Here is a 24322-nt window from a genome sequence, read left to right on the forward strand (position 1 = left end):
TTCCTTAAACTTTCTGGGTTTATTGAGATAAAATGAGATGAATTCTCCCATTTTACATCATATACTAAATCCAAAGTAATAATCCTAACAAGGAATAGACCAGTTCTGATATTCACTTTCTTATCTACTGTTACAATGTGACAGAATGTACAATTAATGGCCCCAATGTGGACTGATTTTACACATGCCAAACATCACATCTAATTTTTTATCTGAAATAAACAATAAAAAATTTAAGTTGGTGATCTAAAATAAAGGTTCCAGGTTAAGTACCCAGTTTTCCAAGGTCAGTCAATTAGAAAAAAAAAATCAAATACTCTAAGCATTCCTTTTATATCCCTGAAACTATAAAATAAGGTCTTCATATAAATTAAAACAGTACTTCAGTCAAACATATACTATATAAACTAATGAATTATATTAGAAATCCTTAAACATTTAAAACATATAACACAAGTATATATACCCTTATGAGTAAAAAATATTACTAGCAAAAATAATACTGTATCATGTTAACTCTTAGTATACAGTACAAGTGTAGTAATAATGAACACTGAGGTCACTTCAGTAAGTAAGATGATGATCCTTAAAAGGACATTAAATTCTTGCTTTTTATAAATATTTTTGGGTTTTGGCTTTGTAATAAATATGTAATAAATATCTACAGTACACTCTTTATGTTGAGGGCTTATCTTTCTCCATTTGAAAGTCTTTCTCCAGAGTCATAATGTCTTAGAGGCAGACCACTGGGCAGGGAGTTGGGATTTTGCAGCAAATCCATTAACAAAGCAATCTTATCATCAATGTGCTCCTGGAGTTTATATATTTGCTGATCAATGTAGTCTATAAGTTTCTTTTCCATCAGTTCCATATTTTTAGAAAGAATCTATTCCAAGTAGGAGCAAACAGGCTGCTCTTCCATTCTGGAAAGACATTTTAAAAATATATCAGTTTTCCTTAATATTTTAACAAAACAACTGAACTATACAACAAGCAACCAACATATATTGCTGAAATTTGTCTCTATAAACTGTGCTGTCTTCTTACAGTGTATTTCCAGGTTCTAATATACATCCACAACAGACGACTGCAGTCATGAACACATACTTATTTCTTTAAACATTTACTAAATATACAATTCAAATGGGAATATAAAAGTGAAGATGATTCCTTAAAGACCAAGTCCTTAGGAAGGGTCTTTTTGATATGGAGCTCCAAATCAAAACTGAACTTGCCGAATTTATTTTAAGGTCAACCTGTATATTTTCCAAGTACTTCCCCCAAGCAACCCTACAATTTAAACAGTTTTGTCTTCTTTCTTTCATACAAACCTTACTAAAGTACTAGAAAGTTCTTTGCTAACCTAATATGAAACTGAGGAAGAATTTAACTGGAATGGGCAAATTAAAGATTAAGAAAAAAAGCACACCAGTTTCTAAAACAAAACTCATATTGCACTCTAGGGCAGTGACTCTTAGAGTACAGTTCATAGAACACTACAGGATCCTTTTAAAGGTTCCAGGAGGACAAAGTGTTTTTATAGTAACAAGGAGGTAATATATGCCTTTTTCATCCTCATTCTCTCATGAATGCACAGTGGCATTTTCCAGAGGCTAAAAAACCTGTTATTGATATAATGATTAATCAAATGTGTGATAGTATATTTTTGTGTTTTCTAGAATTTCCTAAGGTACTAGGTTTAGGGTATAAATATTTGCTTTTTAAGAGATCAATTCAGTTTGTTTTGAGTAGTTATATTGTGCTTTTATGCTATATTGGACTATATGTACTATAATGCAGAAGCAGACATGAGCAAGTTAATACAGATTTGTGTAAATTTAATACAATGTCATTCTTTTCACTGATTTTTTGAAAATAAGATTTTGTAAAATAAAAACTATTGTTTATATTTATATGCAAATAATTACTATTTAAAAATAAATACAAATTTTAATATAGTCTATATAAACAGATATTGAGTTCTTCATTTTTGAGATTAGACATCCTGAGATGAAAACATTTGAGAACCACAATTCTAGAAATTGCCAAGCAGGTTAAAAATTATTAAATTAAAAAAATTGAAATACAAAATTATAGATTCAAAAAAAGTTGCAAAGATACTGTGGAGAGTTATCCAGTACCCTTCACCAATGATCTCAATGGTTACATCTTACATAGCTATGGTACAATATTAAAACTAGGAATTGACGTTGGTACGATGTATGCATATAGTTCTACTTCACATGTGTAGATTCATGTAACTACCATTACAATCAAGACAGAGAACTACTCCTTAGCCACAAAGATTATCCTTGTGCTAAACCTTTACCGTCATAGTCACCCCTCTTTTCCCTATCATCCTTATTCCATGGCAGCCATGATGTTCTCCATTTCTATAATTTTATTTTGAGAATGTCATATATGTTGAATATTATAGTGTGTAATCTTTTGATTTGTTTTCCACTTGTCATAGTTCACTGGAGATTCATCCAAGTTGTTGCATGTATCAATAGTTCACATTTTTTTATAAGTGTATTCAATGTACTTACATTCACACAGAAATCTTATGTATGTAATTGTTCATAGCAGCTTTAATGTAAAGCCCAAAACTGGAAATAACTAAAATGCCCTATATTAGCTGTGTGTTAAAGGGTGATACATCCATAAGTTTCAATTTCTGTGGGATACATGCTAAGGAGTATGATTGCTGGCTTGTATCATAAGTGTATGTTTAGTTTTTTGAGAAATTGGCACTGTTTTTCCAGAGTGGCTGTACATTTTACATTCTCACTAGCAATGTGTGAAAGATCTAGTTTCTCTGCATCTTTGCTAGCATTGGGCATTCTCAGATTTTTTTCTTTCATAACGGAGATTGTATTGGTTGTGTTGAGGATCACTACACAGACATTTCAATTTCTGCACATCTCAAATATATGTACTGAAAATCTAAAAAGCCATGCATCATGATTCTTTTTTGAAGTTATTTCAGTGACATTTTAGCTTAAGATTTAGAGACAAAATTTCCTTGAGGATATTAAGCACCTATATTGTTAAATGTTGTAAGCTGTTATAAAGTCCCACCAATTCAAATTTAGTATTATATATATAACATAGTCAGATTTTCAGTCTTTCACAACACATTAAGAAAGTTATTAAGAAAACTGGACTACTACATGACCAAAGACACTACAGAGTACAAATTATTCTGACAGGGAGAGGCAAGATCAAGGAGTAGTTTTTAGTAAACAATTCTGCTAATAAACATAGGAATAGAAGTTAAAATGATCAAGACATATTAAATACACAACTGTGACTCAAATTGCCAATTATGCCTTGTATTATAAGATATAACCTACACCCTCATGGAATGTTAAGCTAACACTCAAAAAAGTCAAATCCTCCCATAATTCAATATCCCACTATTTTCTGGTTGTACCAAAAATACAACCAGAAAGTGATTTATCCTCTTAAAAAGAGCATTTAGGCCAGGCACAGTGGTTAACAGTTGTAATCCCAGCACTTTGGGAGGCTGAGGCAGGGAGATCACTTGAGCTCAGGAGTTCAAGACCAGCCTGGCCAACATGACGAAACCTCATCTCCACTAAAAATACAAAAATTAGCCGGACGTGGTGGCAGGTGTCTGTAATCCCAGCTACTCGGGAGGCTGAGGCACAAGAATCCCTTGAACCTGAGAGGCAGAAGTTGCAGGGAGCTGAGATTGCCCCACTGCACTCCAGCCTGGGCCAACACAGTGAGACTCTGTCTCAAAAAAAAAAAAAAAAAAAAAGAACATTTACACTTTAAAAAGTGGGATGAGGTGGTATTCCCTCCTTTTCAATGTTTCCTAGAGCTACTAAAAAAAGTGTAGTTACAAACTAGTTGATAAAAATATTCCTCTGGATTACACAAGAAGGGAGACAGGGACCACTGATAAGACATGGTACCTGACTTGAATCAGACGTGGCTTCTTTCTTTCCTGCTTCATCAGATGCTGGACTCTTCTCATTTTCGGTCTCTCTGTTTTCTGCAGGTAAATCTTTAAATCTTTAGTTTCTTGTTTATCCACTTTGAATCTGCTTTCCCTTTGCTCCCCTTTTCCCTTTTATTTGCACTTTTTTGTCTGAGGATGATTCTTCCTTGCCGCCTCTTTCGGTTTTGTTTTCACTTTTGCAGGAGCAGGTTTATCTGACAACCTCATGGGCCTCCTCTTGGGCTCTTCCTTCACTGCCCTTTCAGCTGGGCTGAGCTTCCTCTGGTGCCTGAGGGCTGAGGTGCACCATAAGCCTTCATGAAGCTGGGCTGCTGGACTGCCTGCACACTGCCACTTGTCCTGCCACCTGAGCTTTTATTTTAGCTGTTCAAATAGGTGTGTTGCGATATCTCATCACGGTCTTATTTTGAATTTCCTAATGGATAGTAATGTTGAATATCTTTTCATGTTCATATGCTGTCTGCATATTCTCTTTGGTGAAATATCTCCTGTCTCGCCCATGTTCTAAATGGATTTTATTTTTTTTTTTTACTGTTGAGTTTTGAGAGTTCTTAATATACCCTAGGTATAAGTCATCTGTCAGATTATTTGGTTTGCAAATCATATATTCTCCCACCTGTAGCTTGTATTTTCATCCTCTTAACTGAGTCAGAGGGCAAAATTTTTTATCTTTAATGAAGTCAAATTTACAAATTTTATTTTATGGATTGTACTTTTGGTGTCATGTTTAAGTACTTTTCTGCAATTCTTAGTTGCTAAAGATTTTCTCCAGTTTCCATCCAAAAGATCATTTAAATCTATGACCCATTTGGAGTTAATTTTTGTGTTGGATGTGAAGTTTAGGTGAAAGAATTTATATATCTAATTGCTCTAGCACCATTTTTGGAAAGTGCTATCCTTTCTGCATCCCCCCCCCCTTCCTTTTTTTTGTGACAGACTCTCACTCTGTTGCTGAGGCTGAAGGGCAGTGGTACGATCTCAGCTCACCACAGCCTCGACTTCCTGGGCTCAAGTGATCCTCCCACCTCAGCTTCCCAAGTAGCTGGGACTACAGGCATGCACCGCCATGCCTGGCTAATTTTCACATTTTTTTGTAGAGACAGGGCTTTGCCATGTTGCCCAGACTAGTCTTGAACTCCTTGGCTCAAGTGATCTGCCCGCCTCGGCCTCCCAAAGTGCTGGGATTATAGGTGTGAGCCACCACCCTGGCCAGTTTTGCACCTTTATCAAAAATCAATTGAGCATATTTGTGAGGGTCTATTTCTGGCCCTCTATTATGTTCCATTGATTTATACTTCTATCCCCACACAATACTACACAGTATTGGATACTCTACACTGGGAAGAGTGATTCCCAATCATTTAATTCTTTATTTGAAAGTTGTTTTAGGCTGAACGTGTAATCCCAGTACTTTGGGAGGCCAAGGCAGGCGGATTACTTGAGGCCAGGAATTCAAGACCAGCCTGGCCAACATGGTGAAACCCCATCTCTACAAAAAATGCAAAAAATAGTCAGGTGTTGTGGCGGGTGCCTATAGTCCCAGCTACTCGGGAGGCTAAGGCATGAGAATTGCTTGAACCCAGGAGGTGGAGGTTGCAGGAAGCCGAGATTGCGCCAATGCACTCCAGTCTGGGTGACAGAGCAAGACTCCATCTCAAAAAAGAAAAAAGAAAAACAAGTTGTTTTAGCCATTCTACTACTTTTGCCTTCTCATATAATTTTAAAAAGCCTTGTTTTTGTCTACAAAAAGTCTTGATGGGATTTCGATACAAATTACATTAAGCCTGCATAACAATAGAGAGAACTAACAATTTTAATATGTTGAGTCACCAATCCATAAACAGGGTATGTCCCTCAATTAGTTCTTCTATGATTTCTTTCATCAGCATTTTACAATTTTCAGCATATATATCCTGTGCATGTTTTGTTAGATTCATATCTAAGTATTTAGTTTTCTTTGGAGCAACTATAAATAGTATAATGAGTGAGTCTCTTTTAAGTTGAAAAGCTTACTTTTATTGTTACAATTTTCTACTAGGAAGTCAACATTTAATAATTCATTGTTGACAGGTGAGTTATAAAAATAAATTGTTTTTAATTTTGGTTTCCACATGTCATCATTTGTACAGTTAAGCCTCAGTATCTGTGGGAGACTGGTTCCAGGACCTCCCTCCCCAAACCCACCCTTGTGGATACCAAAATCTGCAGATGCTTAAGTCCCTTACATAAAATGGCAATACTTAATAAAAGTAAATTCTATGTAAATACTTGTTATACTGTATTACTTAGACAATAAGGACAGGAAAAAAGTCTACCATGTTCAGCACAGACACAATTATTTTTTCTCTATTTCTGATCCACAGTGGGTTTAATCCATGATGCAAAAGCCATGGATATGGAGGGCCAACTGAATATAGATAAGCAACTGATTTTGATCTTTCATCCTGTGACTTTTGCTGAACTCATTTATCAGTTCTAAACCTTTTTTTAAAAAATATTCCTTGGGATGTTCTACATAGACCATCTTGTCATCTGTAAATAAGGACAGTTTTCTTTCATTGCAATCTGTATTTAATTTTTGTTGTCTTACTGCAGTGGCTATAACTTCCAGTACTATGTTGAGTAAGAGTGGTGATGGCCGGGCGCGGTGGCTCATGCCTGTAATTCCAGCACTTTGGGAGGCCGAGGTGTGTGGATCACGAGGTCAGGAGATCGAGACCATCCTGCCTAACATGGTGAAACCCCGTCTCTACTAAAAATACAAAAAAATTAGCCGGGCATGGTGGTGGGCACCTGTAGTCCCAGCTACTCAGGAGACTGAGGCAGGAGAATGGCATGAACCCAGGAGGTGGAGTTTGCAGTGAGCTGAGATCGTGCCACTGCACTCCAGCCTGGGTGACAGAGCGAGACTCTGTCTCAAAAAAACAAAACAAAACAAAACAAAAAAAAACCCAGTGGTGGGAAAGGACATCCTTGCCTTGTTTTTCACTTAGGAGAGACGCATTCAGTCTTTCACCATTAAGTATTATGTTAGCTATAGGTTTCTTGTAGACATCCTTTATGAAGTTGAGGCAGCTCCTCTCAATTTCTAGTTTTTTGAGTTTCTTTCGTCATAGATTGGTGTTAGAATTTTAAAAATACTTTTCTGTGTTAATTTATATAGTCATATGAATTTTCTTCTAGTCCGCTGAAATGGTAGATTACATTAACTTTCGAAATGGCTGAAATGGAGTGTTTTACAAATGTCAACTAGATCCTGATGACTGATAGTGTGCTATTCAGTTCTATATCTTTCCTATAATTTTGTCTAATAGTTCTATCAATAACTGAGCGTGGGGTGTTAGGTATTCAACTATAATTATGGTTATGTCCATTGCTCCTTTCGTATCTATCAGTTTTTTGCTTCATGTAGTTTGAACCTTTGTTTAGTGCATACCCATTTAAGATCACTATGTCATTGTCTTTTTATTATTATGTAATGTCCCTCTTTTTATCTAGTGAATTTATTTGCTCTGAAGCCTGCTTCACCTGATACTAATATATGACTTCTGCTTTTTTAAAAATTAATGTTTTCATGGCATATCTTCCTACTTTTGACCTATCTATGTCATTATATTTGAAAAGTGTGTTTTGTCAACTGCATATGGTTGGGTTGTTTTATAATCCATTCTATACATCTCTTTTAATTGGTGAATCTAGCCATTTATATTTATAGTAATTATTAAAATATAATTATCTTAGATACTTCCTCTACATATAATAAGTACCACATCATACGGTGTTATAATTTTTACTTCGACCATCAAATATGATTTAAGAGACTTAAGAGAAGGATAGCCTGTTATATTTACCTCTATTTTTATCCATTCCATTGATCTTTCTTTTTTTTATTATTATTATTATACTTTAGGTTTTAGGGTACATGTGCACAACGTGCAGGTTTGTTACATATGTATCCATGTGCCATGTTGTTTTGCTGCACCCATTAACTCGTCATTTAGCATTAGGTATATCTCCGAATGCTGTCCCTCCCCCCTCCCCCCACCCCACAACAGTCCCCTGAGTGTGATGTTCCCCTTCCTGTGTCCATGAGTTCTCACTGTTCAATTCCCACCTATGAGTGAGAACATGCGGTGTTTGGTTTTTTCTCCTTGCGATAGTTTACTGAGAATGATGTTTTCCATTTTCATCCATGTGCCTACAAAGGACATGAACTCATCCTTTTTTATGGCTGCATAGTATTCCATGGTGTATATGTGCCACATTTTCTTAATCCAGTCTATCGTTGTTGGACATTTGGGTTGGTTCCAAGTCTTTGCTATTGTGAATAGTGCCGCAATAAACATACGTGTGCATGTGTCTTTATAGCAGCATGATTTATAGTCCTTTGGGTATATACCCAGTAATGGGATGGCTGGGTCAAATGGTATTTCTAGTTCTAGATCCCTGAGGAATCGCCACACTGACTTCCACAATGGTTGAACTAGTTTACAGTCCCACCAACAGTGTAAAAGTGTTCCTATTTCTCCACATCCTCTCCAGCACCTGTTGTTTCCTGACAGTGAGATGGTATCTCACTGTGGTTTTGATTTGCATTTCTCTAATGGGCAGTGATGATGAGCATTTTTTCATGTGTTTTCCGGCTGCATAAATGTCTTCTTTTGAGAAGTGTCTGTTCATGTCCTTTGCCCACTTTTTGATGGGGTTGTTTTTTTCTTGAAAATTTGTTTGAGTTCATTGTAGATTCTGGATATTAGCCCTTTGTCAGATGAGTAGGTTGCAAAAATTTTCTCCCATTCTGTAGGTTGTCTGTTCACTCTGATGGTAGTTTCTTTTGCTGTGCAGAAGCTCTTTAGTTTAATTAGATCCCATTTATCAATTTTGGCTTTTGTTGCCATTGCTTTTGGTGTTTTAGACATGAAGTCCTTGCCCACGCCTATGTCCTGAATGGTATTGCCTAGGTTTTCTTCTAGGGTTTTAATGGTTTTAGGTCTAACATGTAAGTCTTTAATCCATCTTGAATTAATTTTTGTATAAGGTGTAAGGAAGGGATCCAGTTTCAGCTTTCTACATATGGCTAGCCAGTTTTCCCAGCACCATTTATTAAATAGGGAATCCTTTCCCCATTTCTTGTTTTTGTCAGATTTGTCAAAGATCAGATAGTTGTAGATATGCGGCATTATTTCTGAGGGCTCTGTTCTGTTCCATTGATCTATGTCTCTGTTGTGGTACCAGTACCATGCTGTTTTGGTTACTGTAGCCTTGTAGTATAGTTTGAAGTCAGGTAGCGTGATGCCTCCAGCTTTGTTCTTTTGGCTTAGGAATGACTTGGCGATGCGGCTCTATTTTAGTTCCATATGAACTTTAGTTTTTTCCAATTCTGTGAAGAAAGTCATTGGTAGCTTGATGCGGATGGCATTGAATCTATAAATTACCTTGGGCAGTATGGCCATTTTCAACGATATTGATTCTTCCTGCCCATGAGCATGGAATGTTCTTCCATTTGTTTGTATCCTCTTTGATTTCATTGAGCAGTGGTTTGTAGTTCTCCTTGAAGAGGTCCTTCACATCCCTTGTAAGTTGGATTCCTAGGTATTTTATTCTCTTTGAAGCAATTGTGAATGGGTTCACTCATGATTTGGCTCTCTGTTTGTCTGTTATTGGTGTACAAGAATGCTTGTGATTTTTGTACATTGATTTTGTATCCTGAGACTTTGCTGAAGTTGCTAATCAGCTTAAGGAGATTTTGGACTGAGATGATGGGGATTTCTAGATATACAAACATGTCATCTGCAAACAGGGACAATTTGACTTCCTCTTTTCCTAATTGAATACCCTTTATTTCCTTCTCCTGCCTGATTGCCCTGGCCAGAACTTCCAGCACTATGTTGAATAGGAGTGGTGAGAGAGGGCATCCCTGTCTTGTGCCAGTTTTCAAAGGGAATGCTTCCAGTTTTTGCCCATTCAGTATGATATTGGCTGTGGGTTTGTCATAGATAGCTCTTATTAATTTGAGATACGTCTCATCAATACCTAATTTATTGAGGGTTTTTAGCATGAAGTGTTGTTGAATTTTGTCGAAGGCCTTTTCTGCATCTATTGAGATAATCATGTGGTTTTTGTCTTTGGTTCTCTTTATATGCTGGATTACATTTATTGATTTGCGTATGTTGAACCAGCCTTGCATCCCAGGGATGAAGCCCACTTGATCATGGTGTATAAACTTTTTGATGTGCTGCTGGATTCGGTTTGCCAGTATTTTATTGAGGATTTTTGCATCAATGTTCATCAAGGATATTGGTCTGAAATTCTCTTTTTTGGTTATGTCTCTGCCAGGCTTTGGTATCAGGACAATGCTGGCTGCATAAAATGTGTTAGGGAGGATTCCCTCTTTTTCTATCGATTTGAATAGTTTCAGAAGGAATGGTACCAGTTCCTTTTTGTACCTCTGGTAGAATTCGGCTGTGAATCCATCAGGTCCTGGACTCTTTTTGGTTGGTAAGCTATTGATTATTGCCACAATTTCAGAGCCTGTTATTGGTCTATTCAGAGATTCAACTTCCTCCTGGTTTAGTCTTGGGAGGGTGTATTTGTCAAGGAATTTATCCATTTCTTGTAGATTTTCTAGTTTATTTGCATAGAGGTGTTTGTAGTATTCTCTGATGGTAGATTGTATTTCTGTGCAATCGGTGGTGATATCCCCTTTTTCAGTTTTTATGGCATCTATTTGATTCTTCTCTCTTTTCTTCTTTATTAGTCTTGCTAGCAGTCTATCAATTTTGTTGATCTTTTTTCAAAAAACCAGCTCCTGGATTCATTAATTTTTTGAAGGGTTTTTTGTGTCTCTATTTCCTTCAGTTCTGGTCTGATCTTAGTTATTTCTTCTGCTAACTTTTGAATGTGTTTGCTCTTGCTTCTCTAGTTCTTTTAATTGTGATGTTAGGGTTTCAATTTTAGATCTTTCCTGCTTTCTCTTGTGGGCATTTAGTGCTATAAATTTCCCTCTACACACTGCTTTGAATGTGTCCCAGAGATTCTGGTATGTTGTGTCTTTGTTCTCATTGGTTTCAAAGAACATCTTTATTTCTGCCTTCATTTCGTTACGTACCTAGTAGTCATTCAGGAGCAGGTTGTTCAGTTTCCATGTAGTTGAGTGGTTTTGAGTGAGTTTCTTAATCCTGAGTTCAGTTTGATTGCACTGTGGTCTGAGAGACAGTTTGTTATAATTTCTGTTCTTTTACATTTGCTGAGGAGTGCTTTACTTCCAACTATGTGGTCAATCTTGGAATAGGTGTGGTGTGGTGCTGAAAAGAATGTATACTCTGTTGATTTGGGGTAGAGAGTTCTGTAGATGTCTATTAGGTCCACTTTGTGCAGAGCTGAGTTCAATTCCTGGATATCCTTGTTAATTTTCTGTCTCGTTGATCTGTCTAATGTTGACAGTGGGGTGTTAAAGTCTCCCATTATTATTGTGTGGGAGTCTAAGTCTCTTTGTAGGTCACTCAGGACTTGCTTTATGAATCTGGGTGCTCCTGTATTGGGTGCATATATATTTAGGATAGTTAGCTCTTCTTGTTGAATTGATTCCTTTACCATTATGTAATGGCCTTCTTTGTCTCTTTTGATCTTTGTTGGTTTAAAGTCTGTTTTATCAGAGACTAGGATTGCAACCCCTGCCTTTTTTTTGTTTTCCATTTGCTTGGTAGATCTTCCTCCATCCCTTTATTTTGAGCCTATGTGTGTCTCTGCACGTGAGATGGGTTTCCTGAATACAGCACACTGATGGGTCTTGACTCTTTATCCAATTTGCCAGTCTGTGTCTTTTAATTGGAGCATTTGGCCCATTTACATTTAAAGTTAATATTGTTATGTGTGAATTTGATCCTGTCATTATGATGTTAGCTGGTTATTTTGCTCGTTAGTTGATGCAGTTTCTTCCTAGCCTTGATGGTCTTTACAATTTGGCATGTTTTTGCAGTGGCTGGTACTGGTTGTTCCTTTCCATGTTTAGTGCTTCCTTCAGGAGCTCTTTTAGGGCAGGCTTGGTGGTGACAAAATCTCTCAGAATTTGCTTGTCTGTAAAGTATTTTATTTCTCCTTCACTTATGAAGCTTAGTTTGGCTGGATATGAAATCCTGGGTTGTAAATTCTTTAAGAATGTTGAATATCGGCCCCCACTCTCTTCTGGCTTGCAGAGTGTCTGCTGAGAGATTAGCTGTTAGTCTGATGGGCTTCCCTTTGTGGGTAACCCAACCTTTCTCTCTGGCTGCCCTTAACATTTTTTCCTTCATTTCAACTTTGGTGAATCTGACAATCATGTGTCTCGGAGTTGCTCTTCTCGAGGAGTATCTTTGTGGCGTTCTCTGTATTTCCTGAATCTGAATGTTGGCCTGCCTTGCTAGATTGGGGAAGTTCTCCTGGATAATATCTTGCAGAGTGTTTTCCAACTTGGTTCCATTCTCCCCGTCACTTTCAGGTACACCAATCAGACATAGGTTAGGTCTTTTCACATAGTCCCAAATTTCTTGGAGGCTTTGTTCATTTCTTTTTATTCTTTTTTCTCTAAACTTCCCTTCTCGCTTCATTTCATTCATTTCGTCTTCCATCGATACCCTTTCTTCCAGTTGATCGCATCGGCTACCGAGGCTTCTGCAATCTTCGCGTAGTTCTCGATACTTGGCTTTCAGCTCCATCAGCTCCTTTAAGCCCTTCTCTCCATTGGTTATTCTAGTTATCCATTCATCTAATGTTTTTTCAAAGTTTTTAACTTCTTTGCTATTGTTTTGAATTTCCTCCCATAGCTCAGAGTAGTTTGATCGTCTGAAGCCTTCTTCTCTCAACTTGTCAAAGTCATTCTCCATCCAGCTTTGTTCCGTTGCTGGTGAGGGACTGCGTTCCTTTGGAGGAGGAGAGCTGCTCTGCTTTTTAGAGTTTCCAGTGTTTCTGCTCTGTTTTTTCCCCATCTTTGTGATTTTATCTACTTTTGGTCTTTGATGATGGTGATGTACAGATGGGTTTTTGGTGTGGATGTCCTTTCTGTTTGTTAGTTTTCCTTCTACCAGACAGGACCCTCAGCTGCAGGTCTGTTGGAGTTTGCTAGAGGTCCACTCCAGACCCTGTTTGGCTGGGTGTCAGCAGCGGTGGCTGCAGAACAGCGGTTTTTCGTGAGACCACAAATTCAGCTGTCTGATAGTTCCTCTGGACGTTTTGTCTCAGAGGAGTACCTGGCCAAGTGAGGTGTCAGTCTGTCCCTACTGGGGGGTGCCTCCCAGTTAGGCTGCTCGGGGGTCAGGGGCCCACTTTAGGAGGCAGTCTGTCAGTTCTCAGATCTCCAGCTGTGTGCTGGGAGAACCACTACTCTCTTCAAAGCTGTCAGTCAGACAGGGATATTTAAGTCTTTAGAGGTTCCTGCTGAATTTTTGTCTGTCTGTGCCCTGCCCCCAGAGGTGGAGCCTAAGGAGGCAGGCAGGCCTCCTTGAGCTGTAGTGGGCTCCACCCAGTTCGAGCTTCCTGGCTGCTTTGTTTATCCAAGCAAGCCTGGGCAATGGCGGGCGCCCCTCCCCCAGCCTCGCTGCCCCCTTGCAGTTTGATCTCAGACTGCTGTGCTATCAATCAGCGAGACTCCGTGGGCATAGGACCCTCCAAGCCAGGTGCGGGATACAATCTCCTGGTGTGCCGTTTTCCAGGCCCGTTGGAAAAGCGCAGTATTAGGGTGGGACTGACCCGATTTTCCCGGTGCCATCTGTTACCCCTTTCTTTGACTAGGAAAGGGAACTCCCTGACCCCTTGCGCTTCCCGAGTGAGGCAATGCCTCGCCCTGCTTCGGCTCGCGCACGGTGCGCTGCACCGACTGTCCTGCACCCACTGTTTGGCACTCCCTAGTGAGATGAACCCGGTACCTCAAATGGAAATGCAGAAATCACCCGTCTTCTGTGTCGCTCAGGCTGGGAGCTGTAGACCGGAGCTGTTCCTATTCGGCCATCTTGGCTCCACCCCAATCTTTCTTCCTTTCTGAAGTTCTAAGCATTCTTTTGTCATCATTTCCTTGGATAACTTGCTTTATCTATTCTTTAAGGGTAGGCCTGCCAGTGCAAAATAATCTGTTTTCGTTTATTTGAGAATGTCTTTATTTGCTGTTTGTTCCTAATGGATATTTTTGCTGGATATACAATTTGTGACTCACAGTTCTTTTACAGCACTTGAAAAATGTGCCTCTTCTTATTGGCCACCATAATTTCAGATGAGAAATCAGCTGTCGACAAATTTGGTATTTCTCTATGAGAATATGTTGTTTCTCTCCAGCTTTCTTTTAGAATTTATTTTTTATTTTTTCGTTTTCAAAAAATTATGATATGACTTGGCATAGACTTATTTGAATTTATCCTGTGTAGGACTTACTCAGCTTCTTGAATCTGTGAGTTCATGCCTTTCCCCATTTCAGCTTTGGGGAAATTTCAACCATTATTTCTTCAGATATTTTTTCAGCTCCAAACTCTCCCTTCCTCTCCTTATACCACCCCAGCTAGAAAATTAAAGTATCATCTGATTTTGCGGGGCAGTGGTGACATCACCCTGGTAGAACTGAAGTACTGCTGGTTTCAGCTGAGCAGGGGCTGGAAGTTTAGCTTCTACTTGGCTCTGTTGATACCACCCAGTAGCAGAATTGGAATGCTGCCCACTTCTTCTGACTGAGAGATGGAAGAACAGCTCACCATTTAGCTTGCTGATACCACCCCAGTAGAGAAACCAGAGTACAACTGCCTCATTCAACAGGGCAGGCAGGAGGGCAGTATTTCCATTGGTGTTTGACTGGAGTAGGACAAGTATTATTGAAAGGTTTTGTTTTGTTAGGACTCCCTTTTCCTGGTCCTTTGGTTAGAAGGAATAGGCTTTTCTTGAAGCTCTTAATTTTTGTCCCCATTGGTTGTCCCAGGTTGCAGACTTCTTTGGCACCCCATCCGAGATATATGGAAGGCAAAAAAACTCAACATTGCATTGCTCCTCAAATCCCACAGTCCCTAAGCAGTCTGACTTCTTTCTACTTTTCACAGTCCTTGTATGTTTCTTCGTTGTACTATGTCCAAGGATTTTTATTTGTAAAATGAGGATCTGAGAGGAATGGCAATATTCTATCTCAGCTGGACCCAGAAGTGTCCCAAGCAGTTTTTGAATCCCTGTATACTGTATAGTCTTTTGATTTTTTTTTGCCATTACACATAACAACTAGTTATCATTGATACAGATTATCAACAATTGAAGACTATGCCATCTCATATAACAAGTAATTACCATTGATGTAGACCGCCAATTATTGAACACTAATGTTATCTTTCTATATCCTAAGAACCACCTTTATTTAAATAAATTAAATTCCTAAAATTTTAACAATGTTGGAAACCTTAAACAAATCTCAACCAATACAAATATCTAACTTTACACATTGAAAAAAAAAAAAAAGATTTAACCAGTAAGGCAAAATAGTTAAGCCAGGTGTCTGACTGAGTCCTTAATTCTAGCCTAGTGCAATATTTCAGCATGCTCTATCTATGTAAAGAATGGGGAACATACTAAATACTCAGCCATTCCTCAATCCAATCAGGACTGTCACAAACTTGGAATTATGAGACCAGGGTATAAGAGCCTATATGCTATAAATAATTACAATGTTAATACATTTTTTGATGACTTCAAAATTAGCCTAGGTCAAATGTGATTTACAAAGAAAATCTGTTATGATGGCTCATTTGCTACAATCAGGAAAAAATATATACATATTGTGGTTCCCACATCTGCTCTCCATTCATATGGATCACTTTCAACTTCAACCATTCGCTATGCTTGTAACTCACAAAATGCCTGACAAGTGTGCAACACCTCCAGTTACAGGCACAGGCACTTCTTTCAAAACAATCTATTCTCTGTAGAATAGTTATTCCCTACAAGTATATTAATAGTAAGCTGTAAAAAAAAAAAAAAAGCTGCTAGAATTTTCTATTGAAACAGATTTTAGGCAGTACTCACTGACACAAATCTGCTTCTCTTCCTCTTCATCTAATTCTCCCACCTACCAAATCAAAACTATATCCATGTTAAAATACTTACCCAACACCAAGAATGCCTTCATCAGGTGATGTTTTCCTGTCACTTGGCCTTATGTCCCACAAAAAGATAGTTAACTAGACTACATAAATTCTGGAGAAAAGGCAGCAACTCAGAGTTAGGTATATTTGAGCTGTCATTTGCTTTCTTTGGTAAGAAAGGGGATGTTGCATTTTTAAGATCATTTTCAAGAAGGGAATGGTTTTGTGGCACAATTTTACACTCATCAAGCTTTGTAGAATTCTCTCCACTAGATGGCTGTGTACTTTTATCAATGTACCCTTGTAAGTTTTCAGTCACGTTTCCAGATGTCAATCCAGTTCTAAAAGGGAAAGGCATGGAGGATGACTTGTCTAAGGCTCCTAAGGCAGATGAGCATTGTAGTCCAATCATATGCTTGTATCCAGTATTGCCCAACACCAGATGAAGCTGTTCCTCAATAGGAATACAATTCTAAACAAGATAAATAAGTAAATGTTAATATTAGTAATCTTGACAGCTACCTTTTAGAGTAATTAACAGCTAACTTTTGGAGTATGAGTCAGGCACTGTGCACTATTTCATCTAATCCACAAAACATCCTTATGAAGTAGGGTAATATCACTATCACTTTATATTAAATTAAATTGAGGAGACCAAGGCTAAAGGTGGCCTGGCCAAAGTAACACAGCCAGTAAGTGGCAGAACTGCAACATGTACTCAGGCCACTTAACTCCACAGCTGGGGCTTTTAATCATTTAACTGTAGTTTTTTCTAAAAATATATTAAAATAAATATAGAATGGTTAGTAAAGTGGCAATGGCATATTTCAATGTTTCCACTACAAAGACTTCTTTAATAGCAGTAAGAAAATGCAGTACTCTCAACTGAGTCACAAGAATTGACAATTTTCTTAGAAGTTTCTGCTTAGCAGTGCTAATCACAATACCAAAAAATTTGAGAAGCCTAAATACTCACTAATCTAGCAGTGTTTAAATAAGTACAAAATATTCATAAAGTGACATAGTATATAGTTATTAAAAATGACATAGGGACATACTTCTCACTTAGAATGTGGCCCATCTCATATTAGAGGAAAATGACTATAGAGCAGCATAAAGGAACATTATAAATATTTATGCAGAATTGTGTCAATATATATGAATATGTAAAGAACTATATATGTGTGTATACATAATTTCATGAATATTACATACACATAATTTCATATAAGTGACATTTCTGAAAAATCAAGTGTTTTATCTCTGAATATCTTATGGGATTTATGAAATTAGTTTTACTTATAAAAAATTCATATATCATTTTGAAAAAACAAGAAAAAGTTATTTTTATTTGGAAGGGGAAAAGGTAAACCGTATAAATCATAATGGAATATATTTTGAGAAAATGGGGTGCACCATTCTTTCATTCAGATAACATTAAATGACAACAGTATACTACACACTTTGATATGGAATTCCTACTCAATATTCTAAATTGTGAAGCAAAAACAAAGCCAGCAATCTAAACTTCAAACACAAGGAAATAAGAACCTTTATATTTATCAAGATATCACACAGATGACCATTTCAGACTTACCTGACTCAGAGTACCAAACTTTAGTAAAACTTTAAAGAAAGCAAGTAATCTCAATTCAGAAGTAAAGCTGAGGGGCTGAACTTCCAACACAGGTCCCCAGGTGCTTCCTTTCTCCAGGACAGACCCTGCCTAGACAATGTGTATGGTTACACCATTACACAGGAGTTGTTTTAGTCATGAAACATCCCCATTTTATGCTCAGATAGTTACAAAGCTTATATGACATTTTCTAGGGAGACAATATATAGATGTCTGGTTTGTTAACTCCATAAATAAGAACTTTCTTACTAGGAAGTAAGTCTTTTATTAGCATGTTTAAAGGAAGAATTAACATTCTTCCTTCTCCAGGGTGTTCCCCAAATGTCTCCAGATGGAATGATTTAGAGTGTGTGCTGGGAGACACAGGGGGTGGGAATTGGTTACAACACAATCTACTGACTGGAAGGAACATGCTTCTATATGCATAGAAAACTCTAGACAGATAGAGTTTATATTCATAATACACTATGCATAAGATTCTTCTGGAGGTGCTTGTTTAAAATACTGATTCCTGGATCCCACTCCCTAGGATTCAGGGCACTGGTGAGGGCCAAGAATCTGCATTTTATAAACATTTCAAGGCATTCTTGAAGTTCCTTATCTCTTTCTTGAAATAAACCCATGTTACCCTGGGTACCTCCATATTCCAAAAACCCATTTACTATCAAATCCCTGAAAATCTGATTTCCACCTCATCACTATTCAAACTGACCCCCCCAAGATCTCCAGGGAGTCCTTAATTGATAATCCAAAGGGCACATTTATCGCACATATATTCCATACCATAAACAAGAAAGACTAGGTGTCTATTGCATAAAGTTTATTTTAATGAGATAAACAGACCAATACATAAACAACAGTAAAAATAGTCAAGAGGGCTCTGAAGAAAACGTGATATAGATTTGGAGGGAAAGCCTACTTAAAACTGGGTGGTTAGGGAAGATCTCATTGAGGCTGTAACATTTAAGCCAAAATCTGATAGGACAAAGTCAGTTATGCCAAGATTTAGGCAAAGAAAACAGTTATAAGTGTAAAGGTCCTGAGGTAGAAACACATTTGGATATTTATAGAATGTATACATCAGAATGTCTGGAGCAAGTTGCCCAAGGAAACATGGCAGGAGATGAGGTTGAGGAGGCAAGCAGGGCCTACACCTTAGAGATCAGGGTCAGGAATCAAGATTAATTCTAAGTGTGATGGGAAGCAGTGAGAAAGTCTTACACAGGATGAGAACTTTGAGGCCATTCTGAGTGCACTGTGGAGAATGAATTTTAGCAGAGCTGGAGGACCAGTTAGGAACCTCCTGAGGTATCCAGGTGAGCTCACGGTGTGGGAGGAAGAAAAGTACACATTTCCATCTTTTTTGGAACTCTTCCTTCTGTCGTTTCCATAATCTTCAGCTCTCCTTGTTCTCTTAACTCAGCCCACATGGTAATAGTGGTACTCCATTAATATCTGTAGGCCACACATCTACAAGGAGTTCTTTACTTGCATTATTTATTTTAAATTTTTACATCAATCCTGTGATTGTTACAGTGTTACCACTTAGATTTAGATTTTGTACATGAAGAATTTGTGTTAAAAAAAAAATGAATCAACTTTCCTAAAGGATGCAGAACTAAGAGACAGGACAAGAGCTTGAGGTAATTTTACCTGACATCAAATCCTTTCTATTGCTACTCTATCATGCTGCTACCTTCTACATTTCTGGTTCCTTTTTCCTGTCCCTGTATCTGTACAAACGCAGCTATTCTCCAAGGATCTTTCTTCCTTGCTTCAGTCCCTCTCTTCACCACACTCCGTCAGCTACTGTGGGTACACCTCTAAACTTCCCTTCCAGACACTTAAGGTTCATTCCATTTCTCCTAATCCTCTGTTTTCAGATGTTTGCAATATCCTCCCAGGGAATGTTTTATTCACAGCTAAAACTCAATATTCCCAAAACTAAACTTTTCTTCCCCCCAAGCATCCTCCTTCCTTGGGTTGAATTTAGATTATTTGTATTGCCATCCTTAAAGCCTCAATTTCACATTTGATTCTATTTTTCTCCCACAACACCAATATTAAGTAAGTTGTAAAGTCCCAACAGCTCCATTGTTTTAGCATTTCACCATCCAGCATCATGTTACTATGTTGAATCTTAGACCCTCATTCTCGCCCATCTGGATGAGGGGAATAACGTGTAGCTGGTCTTCTCCTTGTAGTCTCACTTTCTTTTGATTTACCTTACACATGACAGTGGAAATACTTACAAATTTAAAGCAGCACTCAGACAGGGTGTGGTGGCTCATGCCTGTAATCCCAGCACTTTGGGAGGCCAATGCAGGTGGATCACTTGAAGTCAGGAGTTTGAGACCAGCCTGGCCAACGTGGTGAAACCCCGTCTCTACTAAAAATACAAAAAAAAAAAAAAAAAAAAAAATTAGCCAGGTGTGGTGGCAGGCACCTGTAATCCCAACTACTAGGAAGGCTGAGGTGGAAGAATCGCTTGAACTTGGCAGGCAGAGGTTTCAGTGAGCCGTGGTCGCGCCACTGCACTCCAGCCTGAGCAACAGAGCGAGATTCCATCTCAAAAAATAAGTGAAGTAGCATTCAAAGCTCTCACTATGACCTAGCTGAAATCTACTTTACTTAACTTCTCCTATTACCCTTCTGCTTCAGAGAAATGAACTACTACGCATTTCTCAGCTATATCCAATTCTTTCAGCATTGAAGATTTTATTCACCCTATTTTTTGTCTGAATTGGCCTTCTTCCAAATTTACTTGCCTAATCCTGTCCTTCAAAGGCCTAGATAAAAATACCACTTCCTTTAGTGAGCCTTTCCTAATCTTCTTCATCCTTCCCCATTTGTATGTCCTAGAATGTAAATCCTTAAAGACAAATTATAAACTGATAGCTCTGCATCATGAAATGTACTCAAACTAGTGCCTTGTTCACTAAGAAGGTGCTTAATAAATACTTGCTGAATGAATACGTGAATGAATTCATGAAAAAGTGTGAAGATTTGTAGTCAAAATATTTTGTAGGAGGGCAAGTCTATGAAATGTTATTTTTTACACAAGTAAATAAGGATAACAGTTAAATCAATTACAAAATTTCAAAGAAAAAATTTACATCACTACATGTACTTATAAAAAGCCATTACTTTTAATTTTTAATAGGATCTGGAAAGTCATCGATTTCTACTTACCCACTGCTGAAACCTAACCATATTAATCAATTGCTGAGCTCCAGGAGATAACTTTGACCCCATGGACTCCATTATGGTTTGGATCCTGTCTAGGTCTATTCTTGATTTTAGAGCAGGAGAGCTTGTTGAATAATTTGCTGAAACTGCTCTCATGTGTATCACAACTTTACTGATGAACACACACTGCCTTTCACCAAAGGAGCGCAACTATTACAATACAAAGTTCAGGAAAATAAATAATAATATTAAACAATATTCACTATTTAAGGTCACTTCTTTGTATTATCAGCAAGAGTAAAGTATTCAGGAAAACAAAGATAAACTTTAAATATATTTTCAAGTTTTCCCTAATACAGTAATGGTCAGAGGTTTCCATTTATTATGAAACTCAGAAGAACAATTTATATAAGACAATGTCATTTTCAAACTAAAAAAATATACTAAATATATGAAAGAAGGTAAAATTAAAGTTTCATTTATTTAAGCAACTCAGAATAGACTACGCCAATCTGAGACTTTAACGCACAGCAGCTTACTATAATATTCTTTAATACAAAATAAGGGTGTTCAGAAGCCCATCCAAAGTGTTTACTGAATTACTAAATATAAATTGAGCCATTTAGAATTATAAGGCAGGGTAAAGACGGTCTCACGTAACCCACTGGTTTACACATTTAAAAAGATGAAGTTAGAGGTAATTTTCTAACTTGTCAAAGGATTACCCAATTAGTAAAAGTCAGGCTTAGAACCTAGCTCTCCTGGCTGTTGTAACAGTGCCCTCTCCAATGCTTTATGCTGCCTCTCTTCACTTCATGTTTATGAACCAAAAGACATTTCATGTGTGGCACCAAAAACAGTATCAAAGTGGAAAGGAAACAGGATTTAGAATGACATAAATCAGAGTTCAGTTATGAGTCTGCTCTGTATAGCCTGTATGATCCTGGACAAATGCCAAAACGCAAATCAGAGTTAACATGAGGGAGGATAATATCAATGATTTCACATGGTGGTTGTGATTATGTACCAAAATTTCCAATGAGTAAGTATTTGAAAATATTCATCAGTAACTATTTTTTTAACTTTCATATTCTGCTGCCTCAGAATAAGCTTTAGTAGGCTTGGGATTTTCCTAAATGAAATGACCCTTTGCACTCACATATACTTCCACAGAATAGTTACAAAAAATACTCATCTTCAGAGAGACACACAGAACCATACGTAACCCAAAGACACAGGTCAATTCAGACCCATGGCACCAAAGACGTGACCATCCTTCACAATTAAGAAAACACTGTTAAATTTAAACACTCGCCTCTCATCCTCTCTCTTATCCCCTTTCTGCTTCTTAATCCTTACAGCCTTTCTCGCCACCAAACAAAACAATTTTATTCAGAGTGTGCTCGTTACCTGTCTCATCCCATCTGAATACAAGCAACACAAGGATAGTTGCTCCATTTTATTACTGCTGCTTCTGAAATGCCTACTACAGTCTGTATCTGGTATCAGTAGGCACTCAAATATTTGTTGAATAAATCACTTTATTTAAATGACTTTGGAAGCTATTAATACATACTACCTAAAACAATGTCTTGGAACAATCTGATCTGTAAGTTTGTTACTTGCCTGCTATAAAAATCATTAACTTTTTCCATATTCTTTTCATTTTTTTTTCTTTTTTGAGACAGGGTCTCCTTATGCCACCCAGGCTGGTCTCAAACTCTGGGCTCAAGGGATCACCCTGCCTCGGCCTCCCAAAGTGCTAGGATTACAGGCATAAGCCACCATGCCTGGCCAACTTTTTCCTTAAAGTAAGTCTCACAACCCTGCATAATGTGGAGACAAAAAGAATACAATGCTTTATTTTCTTTAGTCCTCTAATTTACCCATGAGGTAGGTCCAAAGAAATGTAGAGATTTTCCCAAGGTCACTCAGGCAGTAACTAACAGAACGGCATTAATACTTTGGGCTATTTGTAGCTCAGTACTCTTAGGCTCTGATAACATCACTAAAGTTCACCTCAACAATATTTTTCATATTAAAGGTACCAGTCCAAATAGCTTTTAGGTGCTTTTCTCTGCAACTTCTCTAATTCTTGTCTTTTTAAATATAATGGGGCCAAAACGTGGTTTTCTTGGCACGATAGTTTCATATAAAGATAAACAGGGACTAAGTTGGACTAACTGTATGAACAAACCAACAGTACATAAGTATATTATACATACATTTGCAATTGTCAAATTAGTTAAAATTTAGTGATGACCTACCTTTATTTTACAGGCATGAGTGGAGGATGCCAATATTAAGTAATTTTTGTAGAAAATAATTTCGTGTTTACTGAAAATAAAATAGAATAAAAATTATCTTTTCACTTATATAAATTATCATTTTAAACAGCTGCCGTAAAAAATAAATTGTTTCCAGGCCATTACTTAAATCCTGAGATTCAGTTTGCCTCGTAGGGGACAAACAGTTGAGATCCCTTCTCAAGTGATCTGGTTAACCCTGTGTCGTGTATTTATTATTTCTAATATGCACAATATATATAATAGTTGACATTTTGATTTATATTAAGGTGAGATTAGCATAGAATGTTACTATAAGGGACTAGAGAAAAGATCAAACTATAACACATTGAATATGGACTAAATAGGCTGGTGTGGCACAATCTTGGGCTTGTAGGTTCCTTACAAAATATGTGATCAAAGTTCCAGACTGACTGTCAAGTTAATTTCTGGAAAACAGAGCATTGTGAGTTTATGGAGAGAGTCAAGAAGCAGCAATAAGGACTGCACTCTTTCCTGGACACTTTAACTAGTATGACCATTTCCAGGCTCACCTCCCCTTTATTAGCTCTAAATTTCTGCGTTCCTAAAAATGAGGAAGCTGAACTAGATTGCCTAGAAGATGCTTTAATGGTCTAACCTTCTATCCCATAGTAGGTTTTTATCTTCTCTTCTCTAATGTAAACATCAAAGTCAGAGAGTCAATCAATATTGCAAAAGGTAAACAGAATAAAAACACCAATTCAGAAGAACACTTTCCCATGTACAAGTCACACACCTGTCATCCAGGACAGTACAAACATTCTTGCCCCTACTGGTTCCACAGTACTCCTCTCCTAAGTACACTTCCATATTTCTTGCTGAACTTCAAATGCCAATAGAAGCGATTTCTTCACCTCCATCAGGGCCACACCTCAGGTAAAGAAAGCAGGGCTTTTCATCTTGGTTGTTCAATCTTCTCTTCTAAATCACCAGATTCTGGCTGAGAAGAAAACAGGTGAAAACATCACACAGTATAGTTTCTGAACATGGCTCAAAACCCACTTGTTAGGCCATGAGGTTTATTCCAACAAATGCTCAACACAGAATTCATAAGGAAATGGAGGCATCACACATCGGGGCTTCCCCCTCTATTTTTTCC

General features: G+C 37.6%; 1 pseudogene; it reads right to left on the minus strand.

Moving 5' to 3' along the window:
* LOC116482506 (ATPase PAAT-like) lies at positions 1-24144 on the minus strand (annotated as a pseudogene).
* Between the last annotated feature and the right edge of the window lie 178 nt (positions 24145-24322).

Source organism: Hylobates moloch, unplaced genomic scaffold, assembly GCF_009828535.3.
Source record: "Hylobates moloch isolate HMO894 unplaced genomic scaffold, HMol_V3 SCAFFOLD_3, whole genome shotgun sequence".
NCBI lineage: Eukaryota > Metazoa > Chordata > Mammalia > Primates > Hylobatidae > Hylobates > Hylobates moloch.